General features: G+C 40.8%; 2 non-coding genes and 1 pseudogene across 2 annotated transcripts; 2 read left to right on the top strand and 1 right to left on the bottom strand.

The window, feature by feature from the left end:
• Window positions 1–10,828: 10,828 nt before the first annotated feature.
• Window positions 10,829–12,036, bottom strand: LOC125530017 (annotated as a pseudogene).
• Window positions 12,037–13,348: 1,312 nt separating this feature from the next.
• On the top strand, window positions 13,349–13,422 carry TRNAP-UGG. The gene has a single exon. It is a non-coding gene; the product is annotated as a tRNA-Pro (tRNA).
• A 139-nt stretch (window positions 13,423–13,561) lies between these two features.
• TRNAW-CCA lies at window positions 13,562–13,635 on the top strand. Its single transcript has one exon. It is a non-coding gene; the product is annotated as a tRNA-Trp (tRNA).
• The last annotated feature ends 1,767 nt before the right edge of the window (window positions 13,636–15,402 follow it).

Below are 15,402 nucleotides of genomic sequence, written 5' to 3'. Positions count from 1 at the left end.
GTAGCGTAGCCGTGGTAGTTTTTTTCTGTTTTTATTTAGTTTATGTTTGTTTAATTTAGGTTAGGTTAGTTTAGTTTAGTTTAGGTTAGTTAAGGTTAATTTAGTTTAGGTTACATTTAGTTTATAGTTTTTTAGGTTTTTTTCTATTTTTAAGAATAAACAAGAAAGATTAAAAAAAGAAGTAAAAGACACTTGTGTGCGTCGGTCCTAAACAAATGGGTTTTAACCCCTTTCCGCGACGGCATCTGGAACCGTCGCCAAGTGAGTGTGGGCGATAGGGGGGTCCTTCCCACACGACCCAGAAACCATCAGGGATAGGCCCTCCTGGCACACATGTTCGGCAAAATGAGGTCGTGTGCGACTGGCGGGCGCGCAAATACGGAAATACTTACAGTATAGCTAAAAATACAATTATACGGTGAAATTGTTTCCGGTCGCAAGTACATCCCACAGAGTCAGTCCCCGCTAAACGTTTCCGTTCGGATGTACATCCCAATACAGACGCTCCAAGGAAAACGTTTGCGCAAGTGGCGTAACGCAAACAGTTTTGAAGAGAATGTCGTGTGTGATTCTTCATTGATCCAACATGGTTTATTCCTAGAAACTGTGTGCGTTGCCTGAGGTCATCACCCACGGTGGTTTCTCATTAACCGTTTGGAATAGGAAAACCCAATTAGCAAGCTAATTGGCCAATTAGCGGGCCAATTTCCCTATTATTAATAATCCATTTACTAATCTAATTGACATTCATATTAAGCACATAATATATTCCATTTCCATATTAAGGAAGCAGGCTTTCATAATTGAAATACATCAGAGTACAACATGATATAGCTTTATCACTCAGCTACCCCATTACACAACTGCACCAGCAGCAAGTTTCACATGCAACATCTAGAACCTTTCAAAATTAGCATCGTAGACGGTAAATAGAGAGATGCATATCATCTGGAAAAATGCTGAAGTGGAAGGCGAATATGATTGACCGTCCATCCTTCGACCTCTTCAGGAAAACCGTTGAAGGTCTTTGCAACTTTAGGCCAGTGCCTGTGGATGATTGATCGTCCATCCTTGGACCTCTTTAGGAACACTTCAATAATGAACCATGGATGTTGTATGAAAACTTTCCTCGCCTCCTGACCACAGAGGTGGTTTGAGAGGTAATCATCAGTGAAGCCTGAAAACAAGGATGTGCATAAATATCTTCTCTGTATTAGAAATGGGGCAAAGGAATACAAAAGGCAAGGTATAATAGTTAATACCATCTTGTAAACCTCGGTGCTTCCCATTGTTTCCCTGCAATACATATAAGGTAGTTACTCATCAGGTTAAGTAAGGGTTCGCATGCTATCAGTAAAATATGTTGATGATAAATATGCACATTGCAGATTCATCAGATTAATTCAAGCCACATGGAAAACCCATTTATCCAAACCAAGCATGATTAAGAACTAGGAAATATAGCACTTGTATATGTTTCTCATGTATTAAGTGCAGCCAAATTCGATTTATTCCTCACATGGTATACAATAACAGAATGCAGCCACATCAATTGAACATCGCATTGCAGAATTGAACCAAGCAGTTAACTAAACACCACAACAAATGAACCAAACGTTAACTAAGCACCACATTGCACAATATAACATAGTCCTAATAGAAGATGAGACAATTAACCAAACCAAGCATGCTTAACAACTTGGAAATATAACAATTGTATTTGTTTCTCATGTATTTAGTATAGCCAAATTCGACTTATTCCTCACGTGGTATACAATAACAGAATGCAGCCACAACAATTGAACATCACAATGCAGAATTGAACCAAGCAGTTAACTAAACACCAAAACAAGTGAACCAAGCCACAACAAATGAACGAAGCAGTTAAGTAAACACCAATTGAACAATATAACACACTCCTAATAGAAGACAAGACAATTTAGCAAACCAAGCATGCTTAACAACTTGGAAATATTGCACCCTGAAGAATAGAACATCACATTTATAGAATTGAACCAAGCAGTTAATTGAATACCACATTGCAAGACATATAGAACATATACACTATAGCAGAAGATTGCATGGTAAAAGTACATAGCACAATTCACTACAATTTGTTAAGGAAATGCAGTAGCTAGCAAACTGAACATGGGTCCTTGTAGTGAGCTAATAAGACAAGCTACTCCTCATTGTCGGAGATATCGATGACGATTGGCTCCTTGGACATGGAAGAGGGCGAGGCCTCCGCATCATGGGTGCCCTCATTGTAGTGGTGAGTTGCCTGAGATGCTCCAGGCACCAACCTGCTGGCTCTCGAGATGAGGTAAGCACGTGCACGCTAAGAAAACACCTCGTAGTCTTTGTCGAAGGCACCGACGGTGGCCTCGAGAAAACGCCACGAACGTCATTTAAAGCACCCAACCGCATCGCGGCATCGGCGCACGAGGCGTCAATGGTGGCCTCGACGGTGAGGTGCTCCTCCAGGAACTGGGGGTCGGCACGAATGGCAGCCATCGCGACCTCATCCGCCCGTGCGGCCGTGATTTGCTTCTCCGCTGCCAAATGCTCCTTGAGGTCTTGGTTATACTGTGTGCACCATGGCTTAGGCCGATGCTTATTTGGTGGAGGGTTCGATGATTTGGGTGGAATGTGTCGCACTAACGGCGGCGGTCGGGGCATGTGAGTTGTGGAAGGAGGAGGAGGATGGGGGTCGGTGTGGATTACCTGCCTGGATAGGCGAGGCCGAGCAGTGTGAAGGAGGGTCGCCGGCGAGGAGGCGGCGGCACTGCAAGCAAGGAGTGAAGGTTTCAACTTGGAAAGGAAGGCGGAAAGGGGGGAAATGTGGCTTTTGGTAAGGGGGAGGGGGCGGGGAGGTAGATATTTCCGCGGAAGCCAAAAATTTGGAATCCCTTCAGCCAAAAAACTGTCGTGCAAAGTGTCATCAGACACGTTCCCTTATTCAGACACGGTCCGAAGATATTTTGTGTTTCATCTCACATGGTTCGTTATAATAAACTGTGTGGGATCTACTTGATTTTTTGTCTTGATTTGAATTACATAATGGGGTCACAGCGTCCATGGACAGTGTTTCAGTTACTAGACCTTTTACCTGAAGTGATCATAAAAGAATTGGAATTATTCAGGGTTCGTTTGGACATCTTTACACATTAAGTGAGTTTTCAAAGCATTTATGTGCATAATTCGAATTTTTACTACATGCACATGCTCCAGCGCATATAAATTCGTTGAAAAATCAAATCTTTGTCCTTGGGTGCATGCTTAGGTCCCATGCAAGAAATGGGAATGAATGTCAAACATCGTGCCACTGTCACTCGGCCAGAAACATTGAGATACCTATTTTTTAAATTCTAGTAAATCTAAAACTCGTATGAAATTCATGAAACTTGGCATGCTATCATGGAGCGGCATTAACGTACTGTGGTAAAGTTTTTGGCCCATTTGGGGCAGGTTTGGGTATATGCTTCTCACAAGCCAGAGCTTCTCACAACAACCATGATGGTTTCGGTAGGGAAGGCCCCAACTTTGGGGACGAAACGATATCCATTGCCTCTAATTGCTTTCAATTTTTTTCTAGTGTCAACATAGAACAACAAGAGTGTTGTGTTATCTTTTGTGATTCTTCGGGGTTCGTTTGGACATTTCCATGCATTAAGTGAGTTTTCAATGCATTTATGTCCATAATTCAAATGTGAAATACATGCACATGCTCAAGTGCATATAAATTCGTTGAAAAATCAAATCTTTGTCCTTGGGTGCATGCTTAGGTCCCATGCAAGAAATGTGAATGAATTTCAAACACCATGGCACCGTTGATTGCCCGCAAAATAGTGAGATGCCTGGTTTAGAAATTCTAATAAATCGAAAACTCGTCTGAAATTCATGCAACTTGGCAAGCTATCATGGAGCGGCATTGACATGTTGTGGTTCAAAATTTGTCCAATTTGGGCCAGGTTTGGGTATATGCTTCACACAAACCGGAGCTTCTCACAATAAGCATGATGATTATTGGTAGGGAACGTCCTACCTTTGGGGACGAAACGATATCCATTGCCTCTTATTGCTTTCAAGTTTTTTTCTCGTGTCAACATAGAACAACATGAGGGTTTTGTGACTTTTTATGATTTTTTGGGGTTTGTTTGGACATTTGTATGCATTAACTCGGTTTTTAATGCATTTATGTGCATAATTCAAATTTGAACTAAAAGCGCATGCTCAAGTGCATACAAATTCGTTGAAAAATCAAATCTGTGTCCTTGGGTGCATTCTTAGATCCCATGCAAGAAATGGGAATGAATTTCAAACACCACAACACCGTTGATTGCCCGCAAAACAGTGAGATGCCTGTTTTTGAATTCTAGTAAATCGAAAACTCGTCTAAAATTCATGAAACTCGGCATGCTATCATGGAGCGGCATCAACACGTCATGGTACAAATTTTGTCCCATTTGGGGCAAGTTTGGGTATATGCTTCTCACAAACCGGAGCTTCTCACAACAAGCATGATGGTTTTCGGTAGGGACCATCTCACCTTTGGGGACGAAACGATATCCATTGCCTCTTATTGCTTTCAAGTTTTTTTCTCGTGTCAACATAGAACAACAGGAATGTTGTGTGAATTTTTGTGATTTTCCGTTGTTCGTTTGGACATATTTATGCATTAACTGAGTTTTCAATGCATTTACGTGCATAATTCAAATTTGAACTACATGCGCATGCTCAAGTGCATATAAATTCGTTGAAAAATCAAATCCGTGTCCTTGGGTGCATGCTTAGGTCCCACGCAAGAAATGGGAATGAATTTCAAACACCAGGGCACCATTGATTGCCGGCAAAACATTGAGATGCCTGGTTTTTAAATTCTAGTAAATCCAAAACTCGTCTGAAATTCATGAAACTTGGCATGGTAACATGGAAGGGCACTCGAATAATGACAGCCAACAAAGGCATTTTGAAAAAATAGCTGCCACTTTAATATCTCAAATGTTTGTATAATTCAAACCGTGTGCGCCCGGTTAACCATTCACATGATGCCACGTGTCTTTGTTTTAATGGCTATAGGAGGTGCCGCGTGGACAGCTGCTTGACTGAACGGGAGGCGTGCAACTGCAGTCCGGTGCGCAGGCTCACCTGGGTGCGTACAAGATGTTCAACGCAGGATCTGTGCATCTCTTCAACGCAAACGGTTCAGATTACGGTATGTGAATTAAAGGCAGACTTCGGCGCTAAGCCAAGAGACACTGCGATTTGTCAAAATATGCAGCTAAAACTCAATATGACCATCTATTTTTGCAACCAAAATTTAGTAATTAAGCATATATTTCATTCATACTAGAGATTAAGCAGTCGTTCTCACCGAGAAGCGAGACAGCCTTGGACCGCCGCCCGCCTCGCTCCCACTGGTCTATATTAATGGCGCCGCCGAGAGGCTGCACCCCCCATCCTCGCCACACTCACAACTCCTCACTCTCCGCCCGCATCCTCGACGCCGCTCTGAGTCCTCAGTGCCATCAGTGTACGAGGATACCGCCAAAGCGCCCCATCGGAGGGTGTGGCGATGCCGGGGCTGCTGAAGCACCGGAGCACGGCATGAATATGGAGACAGAGGTTCCCGTCCCGGCCGACGAGGTGGAGAACGAGGCTGCCAACAAGCGGAGGCGGGTCGAGAAAGAACCACAAGCGACTCCAGCAGGCCTAGACTTCATCAACAACCTCCCCGATGAGATGTTGATAGTCATCATATCCCTCCTCCCAATCAGAAATCGGGCGAGGACAGCTGCCGTTTCCGGGCGGTGGCGCACCTATTACTCCGCACCCCTGTCGACCTCCTCCACGCCCACAAGCTCTGCCATGGCTATCGCCAAAGCTTGGATGCGTTCTCCCAGATCCTCGGCAGTCACCATGGCCCAATCAAAGGCCTTTTCGCGGGCAAGTTCCGTTCCAGTGGCTAGGAGCAAGCCAAGCTTGACGAGTGGTTCCGATCCCGCGCAATAGATCAGCTCGAGAAGCTAAGTTATAATGATGGGCATATGAGCTTCCTGCCAACGTCCGCGCTCCGCTTCGCGCCCATGCTGCGCCTCGCCAAGTTCATGAACTGCCATCCCCCCCCCTAATGACGTGTCCACTCTTTTTCTACCACGACTGAAGCGCCTCGAGCTCGTCGCCGTCCACATCCCCAAGTATGACATGGAGCACCTGCTCCGCGGCTGTACTGCACTCGAGTTCCTTCGTCTTTAGGCGATGAATTGGTCAAGTACCTTGCACATCACCTCCAAGACTCTCCGCACTATTTATGTGTGTAGCTGGTGCTGCAACGAGAGATCAGAAAAGGTGGACCTCAATGTGGTCATCAAGGACACACCTTCACTTGAGAGATTACTTGTAGTTGATCAACAAGGTCCAACAAGAATCAATGTCATTTCTGCGCTGAAATTGAAAGTGGTGGGCTACTCGTCTGTCAAATACTACAACTTTCAGGTACAACAGTCGCCTTATATACCTCTCCTTCTTCATATCAATGTTCTAACTAGTTTTGAAGATGTATGTTTGTTTGTCATCCATCGAACTTCACCCAGACTCTGGGCACAGTGAAGGTCTTGGCACTAGAATCTGTCGTCCCCAACCTAGACCAAGTTTTTAGTTACCTGAGATGCTTTCCGTGCCTGAAGAAGCTATATATCGAGGTGATGTTCCTTTCCTGTTAAATGTTAACCATAATGGATTTAAGTTTTTTCACCATTTCCCATGTTTACAATGACTATGTACCACGATTTCTGAAGGAATTTTGGAGGTTTTAGGACATACACCCCCACCCCATATTGGTTGCTTCAATCATATGGTTACAATCGTCCATAAGCATTTATCCTTTGGATTCATATGTACTAGTTTTCTTAGCGAATTTTTTCATCCAATCCAACCTCTTGTGAAGAAGGCTACATGTTTCTAGATTGTAATCAAATCAATGCCCATGTTAATCATGACATATTGAATATGGCACGTTGGTGCATTTGACAAATCCTGCAAACCAAATGGGCATGTAGCATTGTTCAAAACTACATGTAGGCACTAACACGTTCTCTTCTTTTGTAGTGCATATTAGGCCCGGTGGAAGATGTTGATAACGACAATCACATCGAATGCCTGGATCTGCATCTCTCAAATATTACTTTGAACTCCTACCGACGGACCCCACCACAGATTACACTCGCCATTTTCTTTCTTGCCAGAGCAAATGTGCTGAGGGTACTGAGGTTGAACACACATTTAATTAGGAAAGATCAATGGCATTATTATCAGAAGAGGCTGGTACAACGGAATGGAAGTGCCTCCAAAAATGCCAAACTTCGTATTGGAAGAGAATATGGCAAAGCAATTGGAAGTTATTGTGTCAAACTCATACATGACTTTTCAGGGGCTGATCCCTTTTCAGAAATGACGCAGGTTGGAATGTTTAAATTTGGGCATTGTAATGTTTGAACTTGAACCTTGCAATATTTACGGTATTTGTTATATTGAACAATTTATGTTCTCTTTTCTCAACGCAAACTGTTCATCCGGGTGAACCGCATGTCATACATCGCACATACCTTGATCCGGCTAACCGTTTATTTTGTGTTGCCTAATCACAAACAGTTCATCCGAGTGAACCACATGTTGTACATCGCACATGCCTTCATCAGGTGTAACGCCCCGGACACACCCGCCGGTGGTCGTTACTCCTGGCGGGATCTAGACTGGCCCCACAGATCAATACTAGTCTTTTCTGCGCACTTTGTCCTCACTCGTGCGCACCCGGGAGCAACTTCCCGGTCGGTCACCCATCCTGACACTACTCCAAGCTGAGCACGCTTAACTTTGGAGTTCTGTCTGAATGGGCTCCCGGAAAAGAAGGAATTCCTTATTGATATGAGAAGTCTATCATCCCTAATAAGCCAGGCCATCACATACACCCCCACTCAAAGGAATCACGTCCTCGTCGGGCCACAGGAACGCTCCCTCTTGGCACATACATGTGTGCATCCAGTCCGGTACATGTGCCATGCCCGGTGCCACGACGGGTCACAAACGTCATGAACAACATGACCACGCAATACTACTGGAAAGTACAGTTTCAATATTGCCCATACGTAATCCTTTATATAGACGTTGACGCGGACGGACACTAAGATGGAATAAGCCCTCTAATATACCCAATGTACCCGCAACAATATGATGAGAAGCTATTCCCCCGGAACAAAAGGATCAAAACCTTCTGCACCCCACGCTGGATTTACAGCTTGTACTTTTTCAGTTAGTCCATAAGGATCGGATACCCATATCCGAGGACCATACAAACCCGTTACATGAAATGCCCCAAAGCCAAAGCAAGCCACCCCTGCAAGAAATAAATGAATTCCAAAGATCTTGGGAAAATCCAAAGAGGATTTTCCCGTCCGCTCATCAGAGAATATTTCTAGTTCCCAATATACCCAATGCCAGATCGCTGCCAAGAAACACAAGCCAGAAAACACAATATGCGTACCCGCCACACCTTCATAACTCCAAATACCCGGATTTGTTACAGTTCCTCCTGAAATTCTCCAACCACCCCACGAATCCGTTATTCCTAAACGAGTCATGAAGGGAATTACGAACATACCTTGTCTCCACATTGGATCCAGAACAGGATCAGAGGGATCAAAAACTACTAATTCGTATAAAGCCATTGAGCCAACCCAACCAGAAACTAGAGTTGTGTGCATTATATGCACCACAAGAAATTGACCCGGATCATTTAATACGACAGTATTAACACGATACCAAGGCAAACCCATGGAAATACCCCTTTACCTAAGAAAAATAGACACGATGTCGCTTTATTTCATCGCATTGAAAAAGACTATCCATATCCTATGTACCTAACCCTCCTAGGGGATTCTGTGTCAGAAAGCGCGAATATTTATTTCGTTCCATTAAAAATAAGAAGCCAATTATGTTCATAAGAAGAAAGAGAAGCAGATCTATTCTATACTCGATAAGTGCCAATATGCAATGGGTAACTTGGCCAATTTGGAAAAAAACGAAGAATAGATCGCTACCCCTCTTTGTTTAGCATTCAAATAACCCATTCCTTTTTCTTTATTCAATCTGTGTTACATTCCTTATATTTATAACCTTTCAATCTACATATTAATAGAATCTATAGTATTCATATAGAATAATAATAAAAATTAAGACAATAAACTGCGGATTCTTTCTTTCTGTTCCATTCTTACGTTTCCACATTAAAGTGTGGTTTTCTTACTTAAATTTAATAATATTAATCTAATATGCCCATTGGTGTTCCAAAAGTACCTTACCGGATTCCTGGAGATGAAGAAGCGACTTGGATTGACTTATATGATGTTATGTATCGAGAAAGGACACTTTTTTTAGGTCAAGAGATTCGTTGCAAGATCACGAATCATATTACAGGTCTCATGGTATATATGAGTATAGAAGATGGAATTTGTGATATTTTTTTGTTTACAAACTCCCCAGGCGGGTGGCTAATCTCAGGAATGGCTATTTTTGATACGATGCAAACGGTGACACCAGATATATATATACAATATGCCTCGGAATAGCCGCCTCCATGGCGTCCTTCATTCTGCTTGGAGGAGAACCCACCAAGCATATAGCATTCCCTCCCGTGAGGATTATGCTTCACCAACCTGCTAGTGCTTATTATCAGGCAAGGACACCAGAATTTTTACTAGAAGTAGAAGAGTTACACAAAGTTCGCGAAATGATCACAAGGGTTTATCCAGTAAGAACAGGCAAGCCTTTTTGGGTTGTATCCGAAGACATGGAAAGGGATGTTTTTATGTTAGCAGACAAAGCCAAAGCTTATGGACTTGTCGATATTGTAGGGGATGAAATGATTGACAAGCACTGCGATACTGATCCAGTGTGGTTTCCAGAAATGTTTAAGGATTAGTAGTGTCCGGATTTCTTGTAAAGTTATTTCACAGCTAAATCCGTGTTTTCCTCGATTTAATAGAAAATAAAAAGACTTCATGATGAGCAATCATCAGGTTAAGACGGATCTAAACCAATCCATTTTTTTCTATATACATACAACATGCCGATGGTTAAACAACTTATTAGAAACGCAAGGCATCCAGTACGGAATGCTTGAAAAACAGCCGCGCTTAAAGGATGCCCTCAGCGTCGAGGAACATGTGCTAGGGTGTATGTGCGACTCGTTCAGATCATGACTTCAAACAAATATAAAAAAAATTGAAGTATCCATGATTAGTACCAATGAATAGGATATAGCTTCTCTATCCTAGATTTCTATGGTATATGGAATTTATGGTTTCCTTTGGTGCAAATCCAATTATCTAAATTGGAAATAAGAAGCAATTCTCCCATTGGTAGCAAATGGTTATCCATTAAGCGGAGGAAATAGTAATAAAAAGAAAAAGGCTTATGCTCCTTTATCTTAAAAGAACGGACTAACAGGGTCAGCTACTTAGCCAACTTTCATAATTAAATACCGTCACTGTATGGATAACTCTTATTGTGAAAAGAGCTATTTACTCTATAATGGATAGGTAGAGCCAAAGAATGTGGACTATACAAGTTCGCAATACCTTTTGATGAAAGAAAGGGCTCCGGTGTATAGAGAGGGCCTCACCGTTTAAAAGGGAACCATAGAAACGATGGAACCCACTATTTTTTTTAGTATTATTAGAATGAATTTGTTATTTCGTATAGAAATAACTGAACGGAGTGGAATAAAAAATCGTGGTTGGGAAGGTTACTATAGCAAAAGCCATTGGAATTAATATTTTATATATCGGAATAATTAGTTTTGTTATTAATGAGAAAAAGGGTGGCTAAAAGAAGAGAAATCATTAGTTATTCATTAAGGTTAATTTGATTCAATGACCAGAGTTCCGCGAGGATATATAGCCCGGAGACGACGAACAAAAATGCGTTCATTTGCCTCAAACTTTAGAGGGGCTCATTTAAGACTTAATCGAATGATTACCCAACAGGTAAAAAGAGCTTTTGTTTCCTCTCATCGAGATAGAGGTAGGCAAAAGAGGGATTTTCGTCGTTTGTGGATCACTCGGATAAACGCAGCAACGCGGGTATATAAAGTATTCGATAGTTATAGTAAATTAATACACAACCTGTACAAGAAGAAATTGATTCTTAATCGTTAAATGCTTGCACAAGTAGCTGTATCAAATCCAAATAATCTTTACACGATTTCCAATAAAATAAAGATCATCAATTAAAGGTATAAATAAAGTAATATACTGGAATAATAAAAGATGAATTCCCGGAGAGGGAACTCCGGGAAGATACAATAAATTAAGATTAAGTGGTAGGAATCAACGAGCTGGATTACTTTCTTTATAATATATATAGGTCTGGCCCTTTCGAATTCGAATAAAACATCAACAATCGGAACTTAAGTTCCGGTTGTTGTTTCTTAAATTTTGGTTGTTGTTTCTTAAGTTTCGATTGGAATTGTACTTTTGCGTTAATTGAGGAATATGTCTATTTTTTCTGGGTCTAGAACCTGTAATTATTGAAATTGACTGGGCTTGAAATTGCTTTTCGTTCTCATAGTTATGAAACGGTAAGAAAGATAAAATACGAGCCTGTTTTATAGAAAGAGTAATTAATCATTGTTGTTTCAACGTTAATTTATTTATTCGTCTCGATAATATTTTTCCTTGTTCACTAATAAATCTATTAATTAAACTCATATTTCTATAATCAATTCGATCTCCCGGGACAATCTGGGGACGCCTACGAAAAGGTTGTTTAGATTTACGAAAAGGTTGCTTGAATTTACGAAAAGTTTGCTTGGATTTACGAAAGGGTTGCTTGGATTTATTAAAAGTTTGCTTGGATTTACTAAAGGGTTGCTTAGATTTAAGAAAAGGTTGTTTAGATGTATACATGATTTATTCCTTATTTAAAATTTGAAAATTTGAAAATTCACTTCTTTATTTTATTAATATAGGATCCAGAAGAAGTAGTTTTTCTTTGATCCATATCTTATTTGGTTCATATTATAGTATATGAATACCCTCTTTACATATGAAATAATATCTACCGGAAATCAGATGAGTTGATTTGTATTTTGTATTCTATACTATGTTTTCTTTATATATTAAATATGAAGTTCTTACTCTTTCTGTTGTTTGGAAAGATCAAACACACGATGTTCCTATTTCTTTATTTCGTGATGAGTCGTATGCTTGCGACAATATCGACAAATTTTTTTGAATTCTACCTGTCCAGGTGTATTGTGGCGATTCTTTTGAGTACTATATCTAGAAATCCCCGTCGATTCCTCATTGGCACCTTTTCGAACACAACTGATGCATTCCAAAATAACTCTGATTCTAACATCTTTTCCCTTGGCCATGAACCTCCTTTTCTTTTTGGATTGGCTTAACTTAATTCTTCTACTTATTCTTTTATTCTTATATTTTGAATCCGGAGAAGAAGAATAAAATTCATTAGAATAATTTTTATTCTTTAATTAAGTAATAAAAAATAGATAAATAATTAAAGAATAAAATCCTTGTCGAATTAGCAAAGATTTTGGTTCGAAATCCTTTCATTTAATTAGCCAGCCCCGCCTTTTCTATGCTCTGATTTCTGAGGCCTTATTTAGCTTGGGTACCCCTTTAAATTGAATTTCTATTTTCAAAAATGGGGTTTACCAAATTTTTAATGACTCTGAGGTTCAACCCAATCCATCTTTTCTTTCTTTTTCCTTCCGATACTAAAAAAAGATTGAAAAGGATCAAATTTTGTCATATCACGAAGAAATCTATCCCTCCCATAGCAATAACTAGAATTAAAAAAAAGGGAATGACAAAGCATCTGGGAATAAACGATTAATTTCTATCAATAAACCTGCTAAAGCACCAAACCATAGAGTACTTAGCACGGGTGCTACAGAGAGATATGTTTTTATATCCCGCATTGAAAATCCTCCTTCCTTGTTGGAATACATATATGATCATAAACTCTTGCCCAAGATTGTTATGCTATATATAAAATGAACCATATCGACGAAATTTTCCTATCCCTAAAAAAGAAAAAGATGACCCCTTCTTCCTATATATTACCAAGGAAAAGTAATCCTTCTTTTATAGGCGAAATTATATTGGATTTTATATGTATATAATTCCTTAATTATATGAGACCAAAAAGAAGAAATGACACGAGGGTTCTATATATAGATAGAGAAAGAAAGAAGAAGAAAATTATGATGTGGAAAAGAAGACAGGAATTGTGTACAATGGCATTGTACAACAATTTAATTTGGAAAAGGGATGTAGCGCAGCTTGGTAGCGCGTTTGTTTTGGGTACAAAATGTCACAGGTTCAAATCCTGTCATCCCTACCTATTACTTCTTTCTTCTTTATAGGCAGTAGCGACGAGATCAATTAAAGTAAAGTGGGTATAACTTGAATTTGTGGAGACTATACGTACGTGAGATACATTAGGAATAGAAAAAGATTTTCTTTTTGAATGAATGAAAGCGCTCTTAGTTCAGTTCGGTAGAACGCGGGTCTCCAAAACCCGATGTCGTAGGTTCAAATCCTACAGAGCGTGATTCCATCTATTTTATGTCGAAGCAGAGTAAAATAACTAAACAAAATTGAATTGTAACTCCAATTTCAATTTGACCTCCTCTCTGGTCTGGAGGAGGTCAATCAAAAAAAAAAATGACTCAATCAAAGATCCAACTGATCCCCACGCCTGTATTGCAAATACGCAGTCACGAATAATCCCGCTAAAGTAATAGGAATTAGGCCTAAGACGACCGCCGCCATCTCCCGCCACTGCATCGCCGGCGCAAGCGCCGCCCCGCCGCCATCCTTTCTCGTCCTCGCCTCGCCGGAGAAGATCTGCCTCGCTGGAGTTCGAAGTCCGGCCGGATCCGGGGAGTGGGATGAGATCCACCACTCCCCAAACCAAACACACCCTCGCCCGAGCCGGATCTTGTCATCCCGGATCCCTCCGTCCCGTTAACTTTTCGCGGAGGTAAAATTTCACTAAATCCCCGAAATTTCCAGATTCATATGCTCATGTTCATCATGTCATAACTTCGCATCCGTAGCTCCGTTTTGCGCGTGTAGCATATCAAAATGTTCGTCTCAACGAGTACATCATTCCATCTCATTGAATGATTTTCATTTGAGCTCATCTTGATGCCCGAAATGCTGTTGGAAGAGGGCTATGTGATGAATTTGTCAGATCTGTTTCAGCAAATAGCTATTTGTGATTTTTGCCATGATTAATGTGTGCATGATATGATCCTGAGCTCTACATGTGTTTTGTTATATGCCATGCCATCTTTACAGTGGTGCTTGCCATGTATTTTTGTGATCTATGTGGTGACTAGCACAAGCTTGCAAATTAGCGTAGTCGGTAATGCTGATTTTAGGGACTTAGAATTTCACTCAGTCCTTATCCTGATTTTGTTGTTATCCCATATGTTCATGTTGTTTCCTAGTGATGCGTGCCTCTTTTAAGGATGATCAGTAAGGATGTTTTGTTATTATTGTGGTGCTCTATCCATCCATGTCTTTGTTTGCATTTATGGAGCACCCTAGCTTGAGTCAATCAAGCTCTACTTTTGCTATAAAATGTTCCTGGCAGATTGTTAACATGTTTAGCGATTTTGCCGAGGATGTTGCTATTGATCCGTGCATGCTATGTTGTTGTTCTTGCCATGTATAGCTTCTTTTCCATGTCTTCTTGATGGGTGTATGCTTAGTTTGTCATTATATGCTTTGTAGTGAGTGCATCGAGCTCGTAAACATGCCTACTCGTTAACCGATTTGCATGCTCCAGTTTTTCACCAAGTCTGAGATCTGTTTATGTTCTTTCCATGTTCACATGCTTGCAATTGCATTTTTATGATCCCTTTTGGCTCAAGGTCACTAAGGGACTTTTGTTAAGTGCTTTGAGTAGCTTCATGCCATGCCTTGCTTTGCCATGTTAAGTTCCTGTAGCTTGTAGTTTTCGTGCTCTAAAGTGTGCTTCCTGATGGTAAAATCCTGACTTGTTGTTATTTCTCTATGTCTGAAACCTGTTATCTTTTGCACTTTTGCCATGATTGTTTGAACCTGTTATTGGATGGTTTAGCCGTAGCTCAGTGTTCATCTTTTGTCAAGCTTCATGAGTGGATCCCTGCCATGTATTTTGTTGCCATGTTTGAGGGCTGTAGAATGTTGTTCTTGATGCATTTAGATGGCTACTTGCTGATTATCGCAGACCGGTGCCATATTTGTTTTGCTTGCCATTTCCAAACCGTGCATCCGATTCCGGTGATCTTTATATCGATTTCAACCAAAATCATCTCACCTTTCCAAC

The sequence above is a fragment of the Triticum urartu genome, unplaced genomic scaffold, assembly GCF_003073215.2.
Source record: "Triticum urartu cultivar G1812 unplaced genomic scaffold, Tu2.1 TuUngrouped_contig_6009, whole genome shotgun sequence".
In the NCBI taxonomy this organism is placed as follows: domain Eukaryota; kingdom Viridiplantae; phylum Streptophyta; class Magnoliopsida; order Poales; family Poaceae; genus Triticum; species Triticum urartu.
The sequence above is the reverse complement of the archived record's forward strand: the minus strand, read 5'-3'. Positions and strand labels throughout refer to the sequence as shown.